Genomic DNA, 27,742 nt, shown 5'->3' on the forward strand with positions numbered 1-27,742 from the left:
TTCGTGGCGCCCTCCATCAGTACTGCTGGAATTCAATACGGTGACAGCTTCCACTCTCGCAAGCATATTTTCAATCAGGTGCTGGAAGGTTTCTTGGGGAATGGCAGCCCATTCTTCACGGAGTACTGAACTGAGGAGAGGCATCGATGTAGGTCGGTGAGGCCTGGCACGAAGTCGGCGTTCCAACACATCCCAAAGGTGTTCTATAAGGTTCAAATCAGGACTCTGTGCAGGCTATTACAGGGATGTTATGGTCGTGTAACCAATCCGCCACAGGCCGTGCAGTATGAACAGGTGCTCGATCGTGTTGAAAGATGCAATCGCCATCTCCGAAAGGCTCTTCAACAGTGGGAAGCAAGAAGGTGCTTAAAACATCAATTTAGGCCTGTGCTGTGAGAGTGCCACGCAAAACAACAAGGGGCGTAAGCCCCCTCCAAGAAAAACACGACCACACCATAACACCATCACCTCCGAATTTTACTGTTGACACTACACACGCTGACAAATTACGTTCACGGGGAATTCGCCATACCCACACCGTGCCAATGGATCGCCACATTGGTACCGTGATTCGTCACTCCATACAACGTTTCTCCACTGTTCAATCGTCCAATGTTTCCGCTCCTTACACCAAGCGAGGCGTCGTTTGGCATTTACCTGCGTAATGTGTGGCTTATGAGCAGCCGCTCGACCAAGAAATCCAAGTTTTCTCACCTCACGCCTAATTGTCATAGTACTTGGAGTGGATCCTGATGCAGCTTGGAATTCCTGTGTGATGGTCTGGATAGATGTCTGTCTATTACACTTTACGACCCTCTTCAACTGTGGGCGGTCCCTGTCAGTCAACAGACGAGGTCGTCCTATACACTTTTGTGCTGTACGTGTTCCTTCACGTTTCCACCTCACTATCACATCAGACACAGTGGACCTGAGTGTGGAAATCTCGCGTACAGACTTCTGATACATGTGACCACGTTCGAAGTCCGTGAGTTCCGCGGAGTGCCCCATTCTGCTTTCTCACGATCCCTACTGACTACTAAGGTCGCTGATAATGAGTGCCTGGCAGTAGGTGGCAGCACAATGCACCTAATATGAAAAACGTATGTTTTGTGGGTGTCCGGATACTTTTGATCACATAGTACATATATATATATATATAAGATATTTTTCATACCTCTATAAAATCAATCATACGGGTTGATATCCAGGGTCTTAGAAGGTCCTCTTAGCGCACTTTAATTGGTTGATCCATAACAACTAATCCAACGATGGGGTGGCGCTAACTTCATATATGTCCTATCATCACGGTGAAAATATCGGGAACGACTAACTCAATTACACACTTTTCTGATTGAGTGTGCAATAAATGACATGAAGCAGTTCTGTAATATCTGAAGAAAAGAATCGCCAGTTAGAGTTTATACTTGAGATTAAATGGAAATCAAATGAAGTGTAATATTTCAGTTTCATGTCCAAGAATACACCTGTTAGACTAAGAGAGACGGATTACTAAGATAAGTGAATGGTGATAGAATAATTAGTTTAAGGAAAGTGTAGAATAGGGGTGTTCCGGATTCCGGAATTCCGGAATGCTTCGGAATGAAAATCTTAATTCCGGAATCGGAATTAAAAATTTAGTTATTTCGGAATTCAGTAATCTCGGAATTTCGGAATCCAGGAAGTTCATTCCGAAATCTCTAAATTCCGGAATTTCGGAATTCCGAAAGTTCACCTCGAAATATCGGAATTCAGGAATCTCGGAATTCCGGAACTTCAGTCAGAAATTTCGGAATTTCCAAAACTCGGAATTCCGGAATCTCGAAACTTCAGCTAGAAATTTATGAATTGCAGAATATCATGACTTCGGTTCAGCACTTCTGAATCTTTGAAATTCGAAATTCCCAATAACGGTAAGTCGATCCAGCATATCGGAATCTCGGAATGCGGAAATGTCAGCATCTGAAATCTTCAAGTAATATGATTATGAGATAGACATCAACACTCAGACAATGTAATGATGAAACTTACTCTTTTTTACTCATTGTCAGTGGCGGCAATACTCCGTCTTTCTGCAGAACGAAAGGAGCTGAGCAGAAGGACTTATTGAACAAAGTGTAAAGACTTCATTTACTGGTTCTTGTCTTGTTCTAATGTTCTATCCAAGGTTTATACATCGTTGCTAGCTGGGTCACTAGTGCAATACGGATAGAGTATCGACCAGTTTCTTTCCTGCGTGGCTTCAAAGTGACATATAGAAAATGAAAAACTTAGAAACAGGGTGAAGCCAAAAATGCGAGTTTCGTATTCATTACTTATATATTTACATGCACACTTGAGCCGATATTCACCCTCGTACTCCTTAATGTTTAGAAGCCAGGTTCTGGATAGGTAGCTGAAATGCTCGTTCTGCGCACGAAGATATTTTAGATTTTAGAAAGGCATACGACCCGGTTAGGAGAGAAATATTATACAACGTTCTTTCAGAACTTGGAATACCGAGAAAGCTAATTAGATTAATTAATATATGTTTAAATAAATCCCAAAGTAAAGTCCGGGTAGGAAAATTTTTGTCCACGAGCTTTTACGTCGAAAATGGCCGGAAACAAGGAGATGCGTTGTCGTCATTATTATTTAACTTTGTTCTGGAATACGCTATAAGGAAAATCAAAGATAGCAACCAGAGCCTGAAGTTGAACGTTGTTCACCAGGTTATGGCATATGCTGATGATGTAAATTTAATAAAGGATGATAGGAGAACAATAGAAAGAAATGCAGAAATCTTATTAAACGCTTACAGGGACATGGATTTAGAAGTAAATGCAGAGAAAACTAAATACATGGAAGTGTATCGGGACCGTAATACGGAAAATTGTGGAGGCGTTAAAATATTAAATAATACTTTTGATAAAGTGGATAGTTTCAAATATCTAGGATCAATATTAACCGAGGAAAATCATATTCACGAAGACATTAAATGTCGACTAAAAGCAGGGAATTCTTGTTACTATTCGGTTCAAAATCTTGTTGTCGCGAATTCTGTTGAAGAATTTGAAGCTTAAAATATGTAAATCGATAATCATCCCTGTTGTTCTGTATGGTTACGAAACATGGTCGCTTACACTGAGGGAAGAACATAGACTGAAAGTATTTGAGAACAAGATCGTGAGACGAATATTTGGACCCAAGAGGAATGGGAATGGGGAATGGCGGAAACTTCATAACGAGGAACTACATAATTTATACGGTCTACCCAACATTGTTAGGGTCGTCAAGTCTAGAAGGCTTAGGTGGGCAGGTCATGTAGCTAGAATGGTAGAAAGTAGAAACGCTTTCTAAATCTTGACTGGAAGACCAATCGGAAAACGACCATTAGGAAGACCTAGGTTCAGATGGGAGGACAATATTAAGGTGGATCTCGCAGAGATAGGAATACAAAGTAGAAACTGGATGCAGTTAGCTAAGAATAGAAGTCAGTGGAGAGCTTTTGTGAACGCGGCATTGAACCTCCGGGTTCCATAGGCCATAGATTTAGTTAGTTAGTTTAGTCATATGTGTACCAAGTTTGGTTGAAATTGCTTGAGGTGTTCCAGAATTATGCTGGAACAAACATACATCCATTTTTATAAGACAAAGCATCTAGCTCTTCTCCCTCATAGTTTTCTTAGTTTTTATTTTCTTGTATTAGGAAAACAACTTTTCAACGAAAACATGTGGTTTGGAGCTCACATACGTAGTCGGTCCCGTAGTTTTTCATAACGTAGGTTTTGCATAATGCTATACCATAATTATGTAATTTTTGTAGATAGCATGGCACAAAAATTAATTCAATTATACCATGATACCTTTTTTAATACACAAAATGAAAACTTTCCTTAATGTCAAATGTATTTTGCGTTAATATAAAGAAGAAATAAAAATATGATAGATCTGAACTGCGGGAGATTGGAAATACAATGTAATATATTTGTAATAACTGTATTTAATATTTGTAAAAGCAGTGGAAAAATATACAATCAATCTAGCTTTCAACATAAAGTAATAATGAAATGCCATATCAATAGAATGTTAATCCTCTCAAATTTCTTTAATTTAAAGGAAACCTATAATTTTAGTTTCTACCGTAATTTTTTCTATCAGAGCTTTACATAATAGCGGATTCTTACTCTTATAAGTTAGGCTACCTGTTCATAAGATCAATAAAATAAACAAACAAAAAATACCTTATTATGTTAAAGATGTTGGTTAATGCAATATAAATTTCGTATAAATTTTCATAGATTAGAATATACATTATTACAATTAATTTACAAAAACTAAAAAAATACACATTACCTCAAATCCAATACTATCATTGTACAACATTTTAATACTTTTCTGAACACGGTACTCGCGGTTATAGAACAACCTTTATTTCGTCGGACTCTGATGTATAAAACCAGTTCTTCGATCCCGACTCGTGAGAGGATAGTTATGTTCACGACAATTTTCAAAAGAATAAATGTTTTAAAAATTAGAAATAATATCCTATATATTTGATGGATGCCATTAAACCTGTTGTGTCTGTAAATTATTTCTACTACAAAATGTTACTTTTGAAAATTCTTTTATCCTTTCATAGCGTTTTCAGTCTGGTTAGTTTACTAGGACATATGCAAAAGGCAGAATGGAAATGAACATTAACTACAAATTAAAATAACAAGCACTTATCATGATGAAACATAAGGAAATGTTATACAAATAACATAATAATAACATATATTACGCATATTTAATACGTAACACTAGAAAACTAAGAAAATGTTTTGCTGTACAAACAATATTTTAAATACGAAATATTATGAAACTTAAGAAATATATTAATTGAAATATTATATTGAAATAATGTATTAACATTATGAAATCAAAGGGAATGTTATTTGAATAATATACAGATACATCTATGCAGTGATAATGACACTGGTAACTATGCCCTTCTCAATATCTTAAATTTACCGTACCTTTGAAAATAAGAAAAAACAGATACAGAGACCGACAGAAGTATTGGAATAATATAATTAATACTTTATTTACATTGTATGAATTATAAACAACATACTTCATATTTGCTTAGTAGTGTTGAATTTGTAAATATATAAACGTTACCATTATGTGTCTCCGAAACTAAATTTAAATTATCATAATGCATGTATTTAGCACACAATATATAGAGTCTACTATATTTCTCCTGTGGTCTCACTTATAGGACGACATAACGTCTCCAAACGAGTAGACACATGACTGGATGCATGTTTTATGCCCCCACCACACAGTCGTTGATTTCATACTATGCCTCGCAACAGCAGCTCGCAATTGTAGTGTAAAGCTAAGCATTCACAAGTGACATGGAGTGTAAAGGTAAGGAGACAACAGTCGAAGAGAAAAATGTAATTAATCTGTACAAACAGCACAAACCCCTCTCCGAAATTGATAGTACAGTCAACAGAAGCAAAATCATGGTGTTCTCCATCATTCAGCGCTTCAAACAGACTAATAGTGTTGTGAATAAGCCGAGATACGCCGCTCCTTCTAAACTTACTACTAGAGACAGGAGCCAAACAAGCAGAATCCGGCATCTGAGATTCGAGGAACCCTTGAACAATATTCTGGCACTGTGATGCACACAGGAACAGTTGGACGGGTTTTACATAGTGCCGGTTACAATGCCAGTTTTCCTACGAGGAAACCATATGTCAATTGTGTGAATCAGAAAAAGAGTCTAAAATTTGTTAACCTGTATAGGGGAAGCCAACAGAATTCTGGAATCACGTTCTCTGGTCGGATAAAAACAAATTCTGCTTATACAAGGATGATGGACGTGTTACAGTGTGAAGGCTATCAAATACAGCTAAGAACATGGTAGCTACAGTGAAACATGGAGGCAACAATGTGATGGTATGGGGATGCATGGCTTCATCAGGCGTTGGGGAACTGGTGCTCATAGATGGAATCATGGAAAAGTTTGAATACAAGAGAATTCTTGAAAACAATCTTAAGAGGAGTGCACAGAAGCTAGAATTGGGAAATGGTTATTACTTCCATCAGGACAATGATCCAAAGTATACTGCGGAAATTATGAGGCTTTGGATGGTGTATAACACTCCTCACACTTTGAAGATACCGACCAAATCACCAGATTTAAATCCTACAGAGAACATCTGGAACGAGCTCGAAGATCGTGTTAGGAAACATCACATTAGAAGTAAGGACCATCTGAAAGAACTTCTTCAGAGTGGAGAAATATGAACTCTGCAGTCAGCACAAAAAAGTACAGTCATGTTAAAAAATTATCGTAGTAATCCATAGAAAGGGGAACATAACTAATTACTAGCTGTTCTCTGTTGAATGCTGATATCCAGATGTAAACAAACTATTTTCATCCTTTCTGGTAGTGGAAATAAGTATCCGATGCTTTTCATGAGTTTATATATTTAGTAGAAGACTCAAATTTATTTTGTAGCAGTTGTAATTTTGTCTACTTTCTTTGCATACCTATAGAAATTACAAATCTAGTAAACATGTTTATGTTAGAATAATTATGTCGGACTCTGTACTTCGTGTTGATTTATGAATCCCCTGTTATACTAAGCCAGAGATGTGAAACAATTTAGCTTATATTCAATAGTATTTTAAAATGTTTTTGGGACAATAGCTTTGTTCATGGACAGAAATATTAACTGCCCAGCATGCTCAGCGGTAAGATTATTTGTATACACAAATATTTTCTCGCTAATTTTGTTAATCTTGAAAGATGGTGGGAATGATTATTCCACCAAAGTAGTGTCTCTTTCTCCAAATCTGCATCCCTAAGGCTTAGGTACAGGTTCAATTATTCTATGTGACTGCCTTCTTTATCCTGTCACCAAATGTCCTTCGTTTTAGGCAACTGTCTAATCTTTTAGTACCAACATTCTCTCGATTATCTTTTCTAGGATTTCCTGCTGGAATAAGTCTCAACTTATTCAGTACTCTACCTTTTTTTATCTCAATATTTTTACCCAAATTATCTTCTTTAAACCTGAGATCTAAGAAAGAACAATTTTTTTTTACAGAATTCTGCTTCTTTCATCCTTCTCGAATCGCGATTTCAGAAGAGACAAAATTTCCATTTTCATGCTTCTTTCATCTTCTTTGAGGCTGCTTCTAAGATCTGTTCACTATCTCCCTCTTCAGTCAAAAAGTCATAGAATGAAAGATGTGTTTCCTGCGTACTTGCTTCATCTTGTTATGATATATCGTCTATTTGTTGAGATTCTAAGACTTGAAAATCTTTTGAAATTTGTTCATATGATGGCCATATGTCCGACGCTGTAACGGATGTTTCTGTTGACATACTGTCACAAAGCATTTGTAAGGACGATAATAGTTAATAATTCTAATTAATAATCATAGTTAATAATTCTGTTTCTTCGTTCTGAAGGATAAGATTTTTATATATTGTTTGAGACAGAACTTTTGCTATTTCTTCTTGGCGTGTTAAAACTACCAGCATCAAAAGGAAAGTAAACAATCATCTTGTTGGCGTGCATGACGGAAGTATTTTACGCAGAAGGCCTAATGCATCTTACTCTTCTTGCAGCGCATGTCTCATTTTCCTGCTTTGACTCATAATTTCTCTGTTTCCGAAGGTCCCTGTAGCTCAAGGGCTTTGTTTACTCTAATATTCAAAGTATGGCCGAAATAACTCAAATGTTGGAAATCGCTCAAGTCAACAAAGTATGGCCTTTACAATATTGGCACTACTGTTGTTACACAACGAACATTTTCAGTTGGTATTTCCCACATATCTATACTAAAATATAAAGCCTCTAACCGATTTGATTTCGGAAAATCAGAATTCCGGAACCTCATCGCAAATATCGGAAGTTCGGAATTCCGGAATCTCGAAACAAGATCTGAAATTTTGGAATATCGGAATTCCGGAATCCAGAATACGATACTAAATTTCGGAATCTCTGAATTCCGAAATTCCGAGATTCCGAAAGTTCCGAAATTCCGAGATTCCGAAAAACGGAATTCCGAAAAACGGAATTCCGAAAAATTCCGGAGTTATCGACATTCCGAATTCCGGAATTGAAATCTCAATTCCGAACACCCCTAGTGTAGAATGTAACGAGATGGATGATGGTGTCCATCACAAACTTTCTTGGCCGGATATGAACCAGGATCCACGCGCCAGAGGTAAGCGCTCTACACTGAGCCACAGCGACCCCTTAATTCGTTCTTCAAAGAAGAAAGGCATATACATTTTATAGTGAGTCATAACACAAGAAATATGAATCTTTGGAAAATCTTTGTTGTTTTTATAAACGTTATATGGTTTTCTGTTCCTCAAATTTACAATTATATTTATTTGTTTTCCATTATATGAAATGTTGTCTTTTCCGAGATTAAATTCAAATTCATAAATTCATTATATTTGATCTGCACTGCACTGCAGTACTGAAATCGCTTGTCTTTGTGTTTAGGATATAAGTTTTCCACTAACTTTTGTCTACAGGGTTTCATGTTTCTTTTTATATGCGAAACACGTCACATTTACTGTTGCCACTTCAAACTTACGTGAAGCTCTGCACGAAGATTTTTCAGACTCAATGCCATGGCTTTTCTCACTCGTCCAAGGTTATTTTGACTAACACCTTGCAGACCACTACTCTTTTTGATACATAAACACCCAGTTTCAAGGAATTTTGCATGCCAATTGAAGACTGCCTTCCACGTAGGTATTGCTTTACTTTACCTCATCTTAAACTTTCGTTGGACATTCATTGCACTCTTTATTTTGTCAAATAATTTTAATGTTAAGATCTAGAATTGAAGTAATCTCGGACATAGCGAGCAATATTTGTGTGTGCTGATTGGGAAAGTTAAATTTGATACAGCATTTCATTTCTTTAGATACTTCTTTTAACATTGAAACTTATTTAACGTGCAGTTTAGAACGATAAACTTTAACCCTGTAAATATACGAAATACATGAGTATAAAGAGAAAACGTTATACGTATAATTCAACGTATGTTTATTCAAGAGTCTTCATTTCAATCAATAGATTGACTGTTGTTGATTTTCCAAAAATAAAAATAGAAGAATTCTAAAGACTAAACGAGGCCTTTATCTTAAAATAAAGTAACTGTTTAATAATCTGAGGTTGTAGCCTTACAGTTAACAGCGTTGAGTACTACACTGTCTTCCATTTTGATTTAAAGGAGGAAATATTTTTATATGTTTCTTTTGAATCAACTTTAATTGTTTGATTTACTATTTTCTTCTTTATGGCTATATAAAGATTTAAAGAAACTTGAATTCAATTTGATTATAAAGATGATATAAAACAAATGACTCTTTACGACGTAAGAGTCATTTCTTTTATATCATCTTTATAATCAAATTGAATTCAAGTTTCTTTAAATCTTTATAAAAGAAGACCTGATAGAGTGAGTAACTGACTGATGAATCGGCGAGTAGAACAAATGTTCCTAACGTTTAACATTAAAACATATCATATATTTTGCATTTTTTTAATAATTCAAATTAATTCTTCACTATTACTATATTGCCAGTCCTAAAAAGACGAGTATTGACTGCTCGGTCATGTTGTTTGTATGATGCTAAAAAGAGATTGAAGTGTAACAGAATATTTTGTTCCGTCATTCTTAGAATTTAACACCATGTGTGCGAAAAGGTAATGTAAAGGCATGTTTTCCTAAGTTGAGAGATAATTCAGTTACTATCTTTAAGTGTAGAAATGATGTACAAATAAAAATACATCTTTATGTAATTCGTATCACAAAAGTTGTAAAAGTTGTACATTCTTAGTGTTCTCTACGTGGTACATCAGTAAAACGATATGAACTACCACTGTATGTAGTAATGATTACACAGCTTGTTCCGAACTCATTAATTAAATATAAACTAAATATGAGTAGCAATTTTGGAGATATGAGTAGTGAACTATCAGTCAGGAGAACTGAACAATACTTGCGTACGGAAAACCCACACCTTTTTCTGCTTACGCTTGATATTTTGCACCAACAGAAAATTTATCTCATGAAGATTTTTCTCTGTTTTGAAGATAGCATCATTGATGTTATAATTAATCTGAGAATCATGTTACTCAATCGAATCCTGCATGAAATGTCTTCACTGTTCGCTGATAAAATTAAATGCTTGTGCATTTAAGTGGTTATGGGCGCCTTCTACAACGAAGAATATTGTCGGAACAAATGAAAGATACTAGTGGGAAATGGACAGAGACATATTTGACTTAAAATCAACTAACAGATAATGGCCTATCACAAACTTGGTTAGTTAGGTGAAGTACATCTACTCTTTAGAGTCTTGGACCCTAATTTTCAGATCAATGCCCTGAAAAGAAAAGCCCACACTGTACCGACGCGATGGTTCATTATTTCAGTAGCCATAGATTCAGGGCGGACAAGCCTATTCAGAGTGACGAAGATATGGGCAGTAGTAATGCGTATAGAACATGTGTTGTGGATGAAGGTCTATAAGGGTCGAAGTACGGAAATCACTGAAAAGCACACAGCGTATATGTAGCTACCAGCAAACTAGCTACTATTTGAAAACTACTTCATAATAAGTATCTGTTTTGACTTTTGACATCCCTCAATCGTTTACAAGAGTTAAAGAAAGGTAAAATAAAGGGGAAAGAACATTTTAAAAGAGCAGAAGTCTGAAATACCAGCTCTCACAATATGTTGTATGAGAAAGTTGCAAGGAGGAACTTTGACAAGAGGAAAGAACATTACAGTTACTAAGTGGAATGACATCAACGTCATTAGTGTAACTTCAGATTCTTCTTCCGTTCATCCAATACATCAGGAAAAGAAAACATATTTCTTATATCGTCCTCAATACAACCAGAACGTGAGTAGTTACAGAATTTCAATGAGAGGAGTTAAATGCTCTTGCTATTACATTTCGAGTTGTGCTTATGTCACAGGAAAAAAATCTTGGATACAATCATGATAATTTCATATGTAGAAGAACAGATTCCGCAGTGATGGTCTCAAAATACGGATCGTCAAAGCAAACAACATCAATCAAAATGTGGAAAAATGTGGGTATCGGATATGATTTAATTGACTATTATATTAGCTTTCAGAAAAAAATGAAATGTTGTCTATCGTTAGGAAAGAAATGTTTAATAATAGTTCGAAAATATGATGCTCGAAAGCATATTCAATGTGCTACGTTATCTGACACAAAGTAAAGCAAATGAGAATCAGACACATAGAAACTAGAGAAAAGCTTATATATAAATATATACATTTATACACATGTGTATATATAATAATATCTACTTCAGGTTTTATATAATACAAAATAGTTTTTAATATTATATAAAAATACTTTAATAGCTTAAGAAAAATGAAAACTATTCAGTTTCAGTTTTCCAATTTCTTGCAAACTAGATTCAGTATTAACTAATGTAATTTGCGGATTTCGTCGTCTACGACTTACATTTTGTTAACGTCCCGTATATGGAACACTCAGTTACGTCATAATCGCTGATTGTATTACGTCATCATCGAAAATATACTGATACTTGACGCCTCGAACAACATAGACAAATAAGGGGGCACGGTGGCTCAGTGGTACAGCGTTCATCTCCGGTGCTTGGGGTCCCTGGTTCGATCCCAGCTTGCGCCGTGTGGACTTTGTGGTGGACAAACATCGTGCTCATGGCCTTTGTCGGGTTCTACCGTTTCCTCTCACTTTCATTCCACCATTGCATTCATTTCTCATCTTCATCGTCTCCTTTAGCCTAACCGGCATAAGCGTGGGACGTAAAACTTAAAGATTTCATTTCATTTTTCATAGACAAATAACTTTTAAGAATTTTATCGCTTTGAATATTAAGAAATGTTTGTGTTAATCTACAAAGTTGAAATTGAGTCAGTACATAGAGATTGTGATGTAAGGAACCAATTAATTTTTTTTAATTCGGCTTGGAAAAGAGTGAAATATGGGTAAGAATTAATATAGTAAGATATGTATATCTCGGAACCTATTAAGTTTGAATATTTGGGTCTTTCGAATTGTCATTTAAAATAATTAAACACTGTTTTAAACACTTGCTGACGTTTGACATAGATAGAAGAGAGGGTTCACTAACATACCAATTCGAGGCATTTGAATTCCGTGAAAAATTTGCAGTTCACCTGAATTCTATATGAAAAGTAAAGAAGGAAGAATGGAAGATATTCGAGGGGGCATTAGCTAGTTGATATATATAATGCAAAATTCACTTTAAGTAAGCAAGGGACATTTAACTCAACATGCGTGAAGAGGAAGTCAGTAAAATTTCATTATTAAAGATCCATTTAACTAATTTAAAGAAAATAAAAGGAATCCGGAATCCCTATAGAGATCAATGTACCAGAAAGATCTTCCTTTTGTTATATGATCAGTATATGCGCCTTAAACATGAAAGATTTCGAGTCAGTTACTACTAAGGGATCATGTAATTCGGGTCCCACTGTAAGCTATAAGCCCATATTTCATAGAACCATAGTGCATAAGATGCAAATCGAAAGAGATCCATGCTCAGTCTCCATTATTTTATATGGTCTCTAATAATCCTGACACTACTGTACGTATTAGTAAAATCCTTAGTAGCTTCCTTAATGTCGCATTGCTCATTGGACACCGCAAGTAGAACAGGAGCGCATAGTGGTCATGACGTCATCATTCTAAACTTATTTTCGAGGTTATAAAACGGATGTGAAAGGGAATGACATTATTATCTTGTTTGTGGGTCACCCCGCCGCCCCAACAGGTTACTAGGACATGCTAAATTTATTTTGGGATGAAAAAACGGATTGAGAAGGATATAGAAGTGAATATTGACCTCTCTGTGTTGAAAACATGATTCTACACGTTTGTTTAATTGAAATTATAATTAAAAATATGTTTTAGATTGAATGAAACATGATTTCTAGTTTTCATAAGCTTTTTCCCTAATAATGACTGTGATACGTTAAAATATATTTTAAATTGATTAAAACATGATTTGTAGCTCCTAGAAGCTCTTTTTACCTATTAATGAACAATTAATTGGTACGTAATTGCATAAGAATAATATTAGTCGGTTGCAGAAATATGAAGGAATTACATTTGAAAACATAGTAAAAAATTGTGAAAGAACAACATACTTTGATTATATACCCCTCCTGCGCCGCGCCACTGTGTAGTATTTTTAATAGAAGACGTATTGTTTTGTAATGGAGTGAAAAAAGATGTGGAGATGAGTTGAGTTTAATTTAAGTTTAGCGTCGGCTATGTAAGACGTGAACCTATTGATTAACGTGGAAATGAACCCGGGTCTTTTGTGTGAAATGTACGTACGCTAACCGCTTAAAGGGATGGGTTGAGGGGTTATTTATTTATTTAGTTGATAAAGTGGTTGAGGGAGGAACGATTATTTATTTATTTATTTATTTATTTAGTTGGTGTATAATTTATTTCATTTCATTTGATTTATGTAGATATTTCTTTTTATAGTTGCGAGATGTGAAAATCCTCGTTTGCAGAAACGTGGACAATATGTGTGGTCTGATGACGTTGAAAGGTATTTTTCTAATGTGAGAAAGTGCCCAGCTATAGTGCTGAAGTTTCAGTGACCTACTAATGAGAACTTGAACGCGATTGGCTGTTTTTAACATAGTTCTTGTTCTACATATAGCAGAATGCACCTTTTCCCTCCCACTCGGTTGGAAGGTACATGGCTGACCCCCTTCCTTGTTTTAATAATAACACATTGAATGCGTGTCATTGAACGTTAGCAGAATGCATCTTTTCCCTCCCTCCCGGTTGGAAAGTGGCTAGCTGACCTTTCCTTGTATTAATAATAACACATTGAATAATTCTCACCGAATATTTATCTGATGCTGACCAAATTCTTTGTTAAATGTTTACGGTACCATATGTATACAGAAAGAGAAAGATATGCAATGCTGGAGTTTTTTGTTTACCAAGAATAAAATTTAACACGAGACAATGTTTATGATACTTTGAAAATTACTGTTTGCTGTCTTTATTTTTGTGTAGAATATAAGATGAAAATAAAGTTGTTATTGTAACATGTATCGTCATGACACGTTTCCCAAAAAAATGACTGGAGAGAATCTTGATGATATCAACTAGAATAACCCGCTAAGGCTGTTTGTAGAGCTGAAGTATTTGCTACATGGAAAATGATAAAAGTATTGATTACTTTTTCAGGACATGATACGGTTTTGTCCATTGGAAAATGGTAATTTCTGTAAAAGGTAGAAACTCAAGGGGTGGGGGTGATATATAAATTACCATATTTCTTTGATTAAATTTACTTGCACCTATGGTGAAATATAAGGTTGTTTGTTTGCTTATATAATTTTAAAGTCTTCTTGATTTTTTTTTCACCCAGAACTGTTTTATTGATTAAGGTAAGAAATATATACGATTACATATAAGTTGAAATTAAATAACTTTACTTTTAGTATCTAGATTATATGAGACGTGGAGCTTTATGTTAACAGAGGAGGTGGACAATATAAGTTTTTTGAGAATTGAATTCGGGTATTTACGATATTGATATGTACGGTAATTGCTTAGTAACGAATCAGTTTGCTAAGGTAGATGATGATTAAAGCAAGTGAAAAAATTGAGGAATATGTTAACCGGAATTGAAGTGGGGACCCCCTGATTCATTTAGGGAGTATTATTCCTAGGAAATTTACATATATATATATGCTATGAAAATAATTAGCGCAAGTTACATTTGGCATTAGAGATATTTACTTTTTCACTGCTCCCCTAGGACACATATATTGTATTTCTGCATAAACTTACTTGTTGAAGGGAGGACCATACAATTGTTATTAGACTGCGTGAAGGCTACTCTTTTGTGTTTGCAACAACTTAGGGGAGCATGAGAAAGAGAGAGAGAGAGAAAGATTAGTTTAGTTACGTTATAGCTCTTGGGTATTCTTTTTCATAAAATATTGGTAGAGCGAAATAAAACTATTCTATTCTATTCTATTTTGAATAGGAAACATGTGGTCCCTCAAGAACCGTCACTGATCTTTTTAACTTATTGCAGAATGATAACTAAATAATATTGGTTTAGATTTGGTAAAAATGTGCTCTGTACACATATGGAACACTTGATATATGTCTGAATGACATGTGTAATAAATATTTATGTATTTACTGTACTATGCTCTATTAGAAAACTTATTGTTTGTCTTACTTTGCATGAACAGTTTGATCGAGTAGAAAAAAATATTATTATAAAGTTTTATTCAATTATATTAAAAATCAGTTATTAATATGTGTACAGGAAGTGTTTTGGCAGGTGCGCTTTTTTTGAGATAGATTGAAAGAAAACAATTTTTAGCTTATTGCTTGATATACAAGAAATAATGAACATAAAAATGTACTGCGTAGTCTCCCCATTAGGATTTGCGTTACCCATTATAAATCTTGTGTAAGGCTATGTATTTTAACAAGACTTGTTTTAAGGTATAGGCAATTAAAATTAATGTTATGGACAACTACTGGTGGGAATTTCCTTTTGTAAATAGAACGATACCTTTTGCAATGAGAAGTGAATATGCAGAACTATTTTTGCAACTGAAAGATGGAGTTTTGCCCTTATATTTTTAGCTAGTTTTTTATCACACTTTTGTATAACTGAAGACTATTTAATATGTGTTTTGATAATAATACGTGAGGGGCGCTTTAACTGATTGGCTAATTTTATTGAGAGGTTTGCTCCTAGACTATTTATTTTATTATTTTTGATAATAGTGCTACAGGGGAATATGTCCCCGGCAAATGAAAAAATTTAGATTTTTAGGCTTTTGACATTTAAGGACATTTACCATGTTATGTTTTGAGGGCCCTTGGCGAGCACATAATCCGGGGGAAAGGAAAGAAGGAAAGAAAGAAAGAAAGGATCGGAAAGCGGTTTGAAATATATAAGTAAGGCATTATTTCGCTATTTTCTTATTGTAAATGAGGATAGCTTCAATTAGGATGAATAGCTTGAAAAAGAAAAGTTGTTACTTTATAATTCACTGCACCGGGATTTGAACTCAAAATTGCTTGGCCGAAAGGCAAGAGCGTTAAGAACTAGGGGGAAATAAACGGTGTTGGGTTTCCTAAGTAAATATTTATTTCCTTACTGAAGGAACGGAGGTTTATTTAAGTTTATTGTACTTATACATGTACTGACCACTAATGGATAAAGTAATCATTAGAAGATAGATGTATGGATCCTCAATACTCGAGGTGATTGTTAAGAACATTAGAACATACATATGTACATATTTATGAGGATATGGAAAACATGTTTTGTCTTTTTAAATATTAACTAATGGTTAAGAAAAAATATAATATTTAATAAAGTATAAATATTATACTTTACCTTGAAAATATATTTAAAATTATACGGACACGGTACGACAAACGTCTTCACTGTAAAACAGCTTTCGCTATATTAAGTCCTATTTTATTCTTTTCTCGCTAGGTGTCAAGAGTAGTAGTACCACTATCATTATATTAATAATATTAGTATAAAAATATTGGAAAATTCCAAGAAAATAAAAAAGAATTGAATGTAATATTAAAACATAATTATTTAATGTAGTTACTAGAATTAAGTGTATATTTTTTGTCTAGTTGAGGGGTATCAAATTTGAACTACAGGCACTAAATATATGAATTTATTGCGTGTTTATTATTGTTGTTGTGTTTGCAATAGTATTGAAATATAGGATTTTTTGTTGGGAATTAAACCTAGCTTTATACATTAGTAAATATTTTTTTTATATTAAAGACTTTTAATTTGTTATGTTTTGAGAAGTAACATCCAATGCCGACTACATTATTTTGGGAAGGGTAGGAAGGAAGGAAGTAAGGAATCACTTTATAACCTAATTTGTAATATGCGAATGAGAAAACTTTATATGGCATAGTTAACTAATTGCTTTAATGAAAATCAGACACGGGCTTATAACTTGCGCGTACTAATGCATGCAACTGTAATGCAACCGCGTTTTTTTACCGGTTTTTGCGCGTACCGAACGCACGCGAATGTTGTTGCGTATCTGGTGCAAATGCGGGTACGCGTTATTTTTTCCGAGTGCCTTGCGCGCAGCGAACGCGCGTAATTGTTATTACGTACGGACGCAATTGCGTTTTTCGGGAATTGAACTTTTAATTATTGTTTTGAAGGAAAAGTGTTAATATTTATCAAACGCGGAATAATATTTATCAAACGAAACTTGTGCGTGGAACTGTTTGCATGAAAAGCAAGACCTTTAGCGATTATGCTATGTACGAGTACTAGTACCCTAACATAAATTAAAACTGAAACCATTGGAAGTAAAAAGGGGAAAATTTTAGCAACTACGCTATGCAAGAAATTCGTATCCACGAAACTCGTAAAATTTTGCGAGTAGCGACTCGAGAAATTTCACTTCGTGAATACGAATTTCTTCTTTTTTCTGGGTTGAGAGGAAAGCGAAAACATTTATTCTTGCATGTGAAAATAAGTTTCTTCTTTTTTTCTAGCTTGAGTGCATCTCGAAAACATTTATTCTGGCATGAGTTTTATATATTCATATACTTAAAACATTTTACAAGTAGGTAATGTTAAATAGCTAATGAATGTAAAATGTTAAATATGAAAAAAAAAAAGTGGTAGTAAATGGGAAACTCAAAAAAATCCACAGGTTGTTATCCATCCCAAATTGTCATAATCTAAGATTGGACTAAAAAAACTTTTACTACAGTTTAGTCCAAATTCGAACACGGTACCTTTAGTGCATAAGTCCAAGGCTTTACACAGTAGGCCATGTATTAAGGAAATGTCAATGGCACACTTCCTAGGTGGCACGTGTTTCCAGCAACGTATCTAAGTTCAGTATTTATTTTAAAGGTAATTTACTAGTATTTTCTTCTTCTTCTTCTTCTTATTATTATTATTACTCTCATAATATATATATAAGTAAATTTTGAGTGTTTTCCAAGAAATGTACTAAGTTCTATATTATTACGTACGTACGTACAATATGCGGTGGCATTCACCATTACCACTATGTCTTCCAATTATGTGATCATGCAGACTTTCATGTCTTGCGACATCTTTTATAATTTGCTTTTGTTATTTATATGTAATAATAATCATGAAAATTATTTATGAATGAACTTTCACGAAACAAAAAAAAAAGAAAAAGAAAAGAAAGAGATTATCACAGCTTGACCGTGCATTGAACTCCAGACCTTTAATGCATCAATCCAACGCTTTACTCACTAGGCCACAATATGACAACAGAAGCTGTTGCGAATTCAACGCCACGCTTCCTGGCTAAAACGTGCTTGTACCACCGTATTCAAGTTCAGCATTTATTTTAAATACAATTTACTACTGTTAAAATTATTTCAGTGTGCTAGTCAAATTATATTTCTGCTTTCAATATGGTAGTACATTTGATTTCTACGCTCTTTTCAAACATGGAACATTCCATGTAATATTTTACGATGTATTCAAAAGAGCTTGGAAGAGAAGTTTGTACATTAAATGTGTTTCAATTAATTAATTTTGTCACCACATGCAAACTGAAATGTTCATCCATTATCCAAGTCTCCTAGAAAAGGATACATTATATTTTTTAAATAAATATTATTAAGTTTTCCATCACTGTAGCCCGCACCCCACCTTCCTTACTTTTCATGTCTGAATTACTCTTTCATGAAATTTAAATTTATCTATGTGGATCTGTATTTTCGAACATATATGTATATATAATACTGATACTTTAATGTGGTCACCATTACTTGTCTTAAAATTCATTCATTTTTATACCCAGTAAATACAAATTTCAATCTAGTTTATGTATACTATTTAACTTTAAGTTCTCGAGACCATAAATCTTGCTACCATATAATGGTTTTCGGTACTGCTTTCAGAAATTCAGTTTCGATTAATTTTCGAAATATAAACGGTGTAAGCTATCAAATTATTATAGAAAAAAAGTCGGTTAAAAAGCATAAAGTTCAGTAAATTTTGCAAACTGTAGTGATTAGCCAATTGGCATTATCCATTTCTCTTAGCTTACAGAACATAAGGAAAGGAAATTAGACTGAATGAAAGTTAAGTGTTCAAAATAATTTCATATACTATAGCTAGCCGCTTAGCAAACATGCTTTTACCATAATAATCTTAGCTTAGTTCCTAGCAAAATGTTAGATTTCACATTACATATAAGCTCAGTACTAAAAGTAATAAAAATAGCTTCTCTCTTTGTTCTCTAATGTCAAGCTTGCCGATGAGACGAGACGAGATAAAACAAAAGTTTGTATCATTAAGGGAATGGCGCACATATCTTTGACATCTAAATTTTATTAGTACATGCATTTTCTAATTTCACTTTCCATTTATTTAACAAGTAGCTCTTAATATGTTCATAGACTTTACCGCTTCGAAGCAATTTTTATCGACTCACAAATAAATTTGTTCACAGCTTGAACAACCGAATCGTTAAAAATTGAAATCGGTAAGTTAAAATACATGTTGTAAAAGCAGGTGATCCAATAAAAAATAAATACTCAAAAGAAGAAATAAGTAATAAAAGGATTCAATTCCCAAGTGAAAGGTTTAAAAGAACTTCAAAGTCTATCAGTTTACTGTCTAAGGACTACAAAAAATAGCTTTGATAGTAGTAAACAGAATGCTAAACTCCAAACAAATTCATACATGTCAATGACTATCTTACGTGAAGTTTACCTTAATTCTACCACGAAACTATAATGTTAAATAAAATAAGATCGTTTTTACATTACGGTCACAAATTCAAAACCAAGGGGAGGTTTACACCAATTAAATGTTAGAATGAAACTTGACATATAACTTATAGATTACTATTCTGTCCTCCGTTTTCACGAATACATATTTTCAAACTAATTGTTGAACCAGACTTCACCTTAGATGGTTGAGATCCCGGGTTCACTCCTTGATCAACTAAAATTATGGCTAAAATTATCGTTTTTGTAACTCTTTTCTTGAGCATTTCCCAGCGTTCACCTCACAGTTTCTTCATTTCACCAATTGCTTTAGCCTAACCAACATAATTGTGGAATGTCAGATTTCATTTCATTTTAATACATAGTCAAGGGAAATCATTTCAATACATAGCCAAGAGAGATCACTAATTATTTATTTAACTAGTAAAGAATCTGATTTCAAATTTCAATATAAGACAGCAGTCGGCCAATGGTAGTTTTTCCCATCTCTGGGAGGACCACCAGTTAGACTTTGTAGTAAACAACATCGTGTCTTTGAACTTTCTTGGAGTTTTTCACTCACTTTTTCAAAATTTTCTTTTTATAAGGCTAAACAACATAAATTTTCTTATTCTAAAATTCATTTCTCATAATTACTGTCTCCTTTAGCCTAACCAAGTTTAAACTTTGATTAGTTTACCAGAAGACAAAGAAAAATATTATTGATGAATAATCAAATAAGCAATTAGCAATAAGAAAATACTACTTCAATTCTCTCTCTCTTTTTCAATTGTTTTGAAATCTTCAAGGTTTGTACAGTATAGCTTCGTGTACAGTTTGCTTTTTTAGTGAAAAATTATGTAAGTACCAATTAAAATTGTTTTATGGCTAAGTGGTTAGTGCAACCGTCTTGGCTAAGTTAATAGTACATCAATGTTGAACATTTTCTAATATCACTTCCTAATGTTCACACTCATCGAGGATTCAATTCCCAGAGATAGGTCATGTGACAACAAATTAATTCTTACGAAAAATGTTATTCTAAAAATTTAGAAAAATAGAGCCTTCTTGTTGAAAAGAACAATAAACTCAAAATTCAATCATTCATCAAAAATAAAGCTTGCAATAATTTCAAGTTTATATAAAAGAAGAAACCTTATATGTTTTGCACAAAATGAATTTTCATTACACATTAGTTAATGAAACTAATATCAAAATACCTCAACACTGTTAAAAAGTTAGGAAGGCTTTTAAATCCAGAGGAAAGAAAACAAAAATTTCCCAGCACTCACAAAAAACATTCATTTATTTCACAAATATTTACAACCACTTTTTAATTGTTTTTTTCGGAGTTTTTCTTTTAATTCTTTTATTTTCTCTAGTCTCATATTTTTCACAAGCTTTAATAAGTGTTTCATCTTACCCGTCTTCTAATAATAAAAAGTCATTATCATTTCCCCCCTCCCTCACCATTTCCAGCACTGGTAACGCTACTGCACCCACTTCTTCTTCTACCGGTACTATTTCCACCACTAATGATGCTACTGCGCCTACTCCTTCTACCGGTACCATTTTCAACACTGGTGATGCTACTGCCCCTACTTCTTCTACCGATACCATTTCCACCATTGGTGATGTTACTGCACCCACTTCTTCTACCGGTACCATATTTTCTTTTTCTAGTGAATCTTCTATTAATATCACTTCTTCTTCTTCTTCTATTGGTACCGGAGTTGGTACTGGTGTTGTTATAAGTGTCACCACTGGTAGATACCGCCGCCCTTTGTTTTTCTTCTTCTCATCCTCTCTTTTACCTCTTTTCCCCTCAACCGTTGTCAATAAAGTGTCCATCTTATTGAACCAGTCAAGCTCATTCAACGATGATGATGAGGAGGAGGAGGGGTCGTATATTGCAGATTGATGGTTCATCTTTCTAAACTAATAAATAAAGAAAAGTGTTATTAGTACATCTTATTTTTCGGCAAAATGGTATCAATTATAATTATTCTTTTAATATACAAAATATACATAGTTAGCTTGCAATACCAGATTTCATGGGGGAGCTACTCTATTCTATTTGAATTGTTTGTACAAATAAAATTTTTCTTCTTCTTATATCTAAGCTAAACTCTCATGAAGTTAAACTTCGTGTAAATCCACGTCTCATATAGCATCGTTGCTAAACGGGATGGAAAATCAATTCAAACTTAACCATTGATAAACAATTAGTCTACGTGTCTTTGAGCTCAAAGTTCCGAGTACATTCTCCAATGATCGTTAATAGGTTCATGTTTTATATTACCACGCTGTTAAACAATACGTTAACTGAAATTAAACTACCGCTAATAAAATTTACAATATGTCCTTAAATAAAAATTATACAACATAAAATAAATTCAGGTGTTAATATTTTCGTATTCAGTACCAGTGGATCCAAGTTTAATTCGCGATAATACCGCATAGTATAATCGCTAAGGTTCTCGCCTTTGGTAAAAGCAAAACTAGGTTCAATTTTCAGTAATTTCGCATAGTATATTCAATAATGTTACAACCTTTAATGTATTCATGTCTGATTTCAATTTCCAGTGTTGTTAAATACTAGTCTTGCATAGCGTAGTTGCTAAAATTTTCGCCTTTTTACTTCCAATGGTTACAGTTTTAATTTATGTTAGGGTACTAGTACTCGTGCATAGTATAATCGCTAAAGGTCTTGCTTTTCATGCAAACAGTTCCACGCACAAGTTTCGTTTGATAAATATTATTTCGCGTCCTGTAATTCTTAACAATCTTCCTTCAAAGCAATAATTAAAAGTTCAATTCCCGAAAAACGCAATTGCGTCCGTACGCAATAACAATCACGCGCGTTCGGTGCGCGCAAGGCGCCCGGAAAAAAATTATCGGGTACCCGCATTTGCACCCGATACGCAACAACATTCGCGTGTGTTCGGTACGCGCAAAAACCGGTAAAAAAACTAACGCGGTTGCATTAAGGTTGCATGCATTAGTACGCGCAAGTTATAAGCCCGTGTTTGATTTTCAATAAAGCAATTAGTTAACTATACCATATAAAGTTCTCTCTTTCACATATTACTAGAGATGCAAGGGCTCGGAAAAAAACCGGCTTTTTTGGAAAAAAAACTCGGTTTTTTCTGCTTTGCTTTTTTGCTTGCGAAATTTTGGGCTTTTTTCAAAATTCTGCTTTAAATCGCTAAAGCAGACTTTGTTTCGCTTCTCTATAACACAGAAAGTCATTTAATTAGTGGTTCATGCCGATAATAATATAAAACCTCGAAAGTGAACCATGAATTTCGAAAAGATATTTTAAACAATTTTACTTCAACATTTTTACATTATGAATTCCAAAGGATTAACCAATGTATTTAATATATAATAAACACATTTTAACCTCCTATATACAAAAGTAAGCAGAGTTGGCAAGAACCATGGTTGTTTCTGAAAATGCCAAAAACCCGTTTTGGGGGGGCAGTTTAAACCAGGCTTTTTTGGGGTTTAAACCAGGTTTTTTGATTTAGATATTTTGCTTTATGTATTTGTATTACATATTCATAGAAATAAGTTTGTTTCGCCTTGGTGTTATTATTCAACAACGGGGTTATGCTGGAAGAGGTCCCATAAGCTTAAAGAAGTCCGGTCAGTAAATTTCTTAAATTGAGAAACTCCCGCCCTAGCCATCGGGAAAATCCGTCATTCTTTTAAATGTAAAACAATAACGGGAAAATCCTGTAAAATTTAATTTGCATGTAAAATTTAAAGGTCAACGTATTATAATCAGTACGCTAAAACTGAGTGACACACAATCATAGTCAACGTCTTGCAAATAAAATCAGAAAAATAAACACACTGCTGAACAAGACTGCACTTATTTAATATAAAAACACATTTACACGTGACGTTTCGATCTTCTATCCAAAATCCTCATCAGACGTGAGTGTACGTCTGATGAGGATCTTGGATAGAAGATCGAAACGTCACGTGTAAATGTGTTTTTATATTAAATAAGTGCAGTCTTGTTCAGCAGTGTGTTTATTTTTCTAAAACTGAGGTATTAAATTACAAATTTAGTATGTAGGTATCATTGAAAGTCCAATCCAAGCTAATGTTGGAAGCCAAGTAGGCAATCGATAAATTTTACCAATTTTAATCAATATATTTAAGCAACCTTCGCTTCTTTATAAAACAACAGGCATGCAGAAATATATAATTTGGTTTCGTTTTGTATGTTTAGGCTTAACATCCTTACGTAATACCGAGGTTATCAAGGAGAAGACTTTCGCTTAAAGTGACATCCGAAAGAGTACTTGGTTTACACATGAAAGAAGGGTTGTGGTTCGACCGACAATTGAACATGGGACACCTTGATTAAAAGGTGAAAAGGAAATAAGACTAATGCAGATGGTTTGACATGTGAAACGTCACTATGAAGTTCACATGATTCGCATTTTTGTTCTTTTAATTTTTTTAGTTTAAACCAGTTATTTAAAAAAAAAAACAGCTGGTATAAACGAGCCAACCCTGAGAGTAAAAACTTCTTTCAAAAAATACACAAATAACTAGCAAAATTGTATGTAGTATTTTTACTTCAAAATATTCCATACCCTCTTTTTGAAACAAAATAAAATTAAAATAAAACATAAGAGAAATACTTAGATTTGTATGATACAATTAAAGGCTGCACATGGTTCTGTATATTCTTGAAATTCTACAGTCAAGTTTTTTATAACCACCATCAGGGGGGTTAAGGGGGCGCTTGCCCACCCTAGAGGAAAATGTACTTCAGAATATTGAAAATCCAATAGGATTTTTACATTAGTTACAGCAAAAATTGAAACTATTTTTGAAACGTCGCTTATACTTCCCCTCCTTGGAAACCACAACATGGGCGCCCTTGACCACCATCACGATTTACCCAGTCCTCAAGTTTTCTGAATTTTTAACAAGAGGGATTCAACATATCATTACGGAACAAAAAAGAAAAAACGACTACGGAATATATTTAAGTTAAGCTAAATACAACTGCACAACAAACGTGACTGAGTGGTTGGCTTTTGCGCTTCTATCGGGAAGTCCGGGATTCAACCCAGCATTCGACCATTCTGACAAAGCCTTCCTTCATTCCATCTGAGAATGTAGAAATAGTGAGTGTACTGGCCGACTAGGAATGTAGGAGTTGGCCGACTTCCTTTCTTATTGTTTTTAAATCGTTATTATTACTAATTACCAGCAGTGACGGTTTTGCGAAGGTTAGAGGATCGGTCTTTCGGACTGAAGCCTGTTCTCCAAAGTTGTGGAATGTCTAAAACGAACGAAATATCTATTAGTTATGCCTTTACTCATAAACTTTAAGCTCCCGTCAAATAAAAATTACGAATGTTTAGAAAAACTAAACATCAGTAGTAAGAAAACCCCTCCCAAAACACTTTTTTAAATTCGCCACTGATTCTCAGCATAAAATGATCTTCAAGGTTGTATCCGGAAGATTATTGCTAAACATATAAACGAAACGAAATATTAGTTATGCCTATACTCATAAACTTCAAGCACCTCCCAAATAAAATTAGGACTTTTTAGAAAACGAAACAATCAGAGAAACCCCTCTCAAAGTACTTTTCTAAATCCGCTATTGATTATTTGTATAAATTGGTATTCAAGGTTGTATCTGGAAAATTATTGCTAAATCATTGCACAACTACAGTATAACAGAAATGTGCAAATACGGTTTGACGGACATATTGAAAAACGTATGCTTTGACGGATATATAGGAGAGGGGGGCAAGAGTACGCAAATTTTAATTAAACTTATATATTTTGGTAAAAAATAGTTACAACGGAAAACTTTTACATGGAACACAAAACTTGAACTCTCCTTTATGAAATGTGAACCCAACTTTTATATACCTCTGTCCTTGGAGGAACTATAATTCGTAAAATGACAACATTCAAATTCGTACTCTTGCCCCTATATGTGGGGCAAGAGTACGAAATCAAAGGGGCAAGAATACGCACCCAAAAGATCATTAACAATTTATCACAGATGAAGGTGCCTACTCCTTTATATGATGTGCATTGTTCATGCCACCGTTCATGGCATCTTACGCACTTGATCCAGTCTTCTATTGGTGGATCACTGTAGATGATATTGCATAATGGACACTCGTACACTACTTGCTCACTGACCTGAGGAGTTGTACCTACAACTTCGGTTGTAGCTTTCTTGGTGCAAGATGATGTTTGCCTTTGCGCTTTGGAGGGCGCCGTTTCGGAAGTAAGTTCTGCTTGAAAGGAGAGGATGTCAGGATCTCTGATTGACCTCGAGAAGATCAAAATTTTTTGGTTGAGTCGGAGGAGGACTGACAACCACCAAAGGAGTACATGACGTGATGGTCCACATGCGGCCCTGCTTACCTCCAGTGAAGATCCAGCTTTACTGGTTGGAGGTTTGGTAACCGATGAACGAGCAGCCGGCAGAGAAGTGTTTGATGTGGACAATCTGCATGAGCTCCTGCTTGCTTCTAGTGAGAATCCAGCGTTACTGGTTGAAGGTTAGGTAACAGATGAATGAGAACGAGCAACCGGCAGACGAGTATTTAAAGTGGACAGTCAGCATGAGCTATTGCTTGTTTCTAGTGAGGATCTAGCGTTACTGGTTGAAGGTTTGGTAACAGATGAATGAAAACGAGCAACCGGCAGAAGAGTGTTTGAAGTCGAAAGCCCGCATGAGCTCTTGCTTGCTTCTAGTGAGCATCTAGCATTACTGGTTGAAGATTTGATAACAGATGAATGAGAACGAGCAACCGGCAGAAGAGTGTTTGAAGTGGAAAGTCCGCATGAGCTCTTGCTTGCTTCTAGTGAGCATCTAGCATTACTGGTTGAAGATTTGATAACAGATGAATGAGAACGAGCAACCGGCAGAAGAGTGTTTGAAGTGGAAAGTCCGCATGAGCTCTTGCTTGCTTCTAGTGAGAATCTAGCGTTTGTTTAAAGGTTTGGTAACAGATGGAGTAGGACGAGCATCTGGCAAAGGAGTGTTTGATCTGGATGCGCCGCATGGGTCCCTTTTTACTTCCAGTGAATCATCCGATGAACGATTTTGGGCTCTATTCAGGTCTGATGATTGATTTGTTGCTTCAGGAGTGCTTTCGTCTTCAGACCTGGCTTCTACATTTAAGTCTACCACATCCACAACAGAAGGAAGAAAATCTTCAGTGAACACATCTGGATTCAGTAGGACAACTCCAGATTCTTTGGAGGCTGAATACCAATGGTTGCAGCATTGTAGTAAGCCTCAGTAAACAAACTCGCAACTTGGAATTAGGCAGGATGAATGATTCCTCATCCATTTATCACAAACTATTGAATACCAGAATTTCAGCAGGTCAAAAAAGGAGCGATCTAATGGTTTCAAATTATGACTGGGATTTGGTGGTAAACTCAACATCACTATCCCATTTTGCCTGCAGAAATCAATCGCTTCGATTGAAATGTGAAAGGTCTGATTGTCAACAAGTAACAATACCTTTTTCGTAACCGAATTTGACCGCACATGTTGGTGTAAATAATATAACAATTCTACAAAAAGTTGAGTTGAAGAACCAGAATTAGACATTCCCACAGAACTCGGTAGCGAGCCATCGAATAATTCTTGTTTCATTTGTTTTGTGGGAAATATCTGGGGAATAAAGGAACCAGATGCACTCACCAGGAAACAGCTGTTATATTAACTCCAAAATTACTAGATACAGTTTTATTCAAAACTGATTTCTGGTCGACTTTTGGAACTTTATGAGGAACCGCATTTATGCCAGTTTCGTACATGTTGTAGATATCCCGTGGAGGAAAGCTGTTTTGTCTTACAAGATCTTTTAGACAATTAAAAAAGCATTCAATGTGGCT

This window comes from Thermobia domestica, chromosome 11 (assembly GCF_964235325.1).
Source record: "Thermobia domestica chromosome 11, izTheDome1.hap1.1, whole genome shotgun sequence".
Classification (NCBI taxonomy): domain Eukaryota; kingdom Metazoa; phylum Arthropoda; class Insecta; order Zygentoma; family Lepismatidae; genus Thermobia; species Thermobia domestica.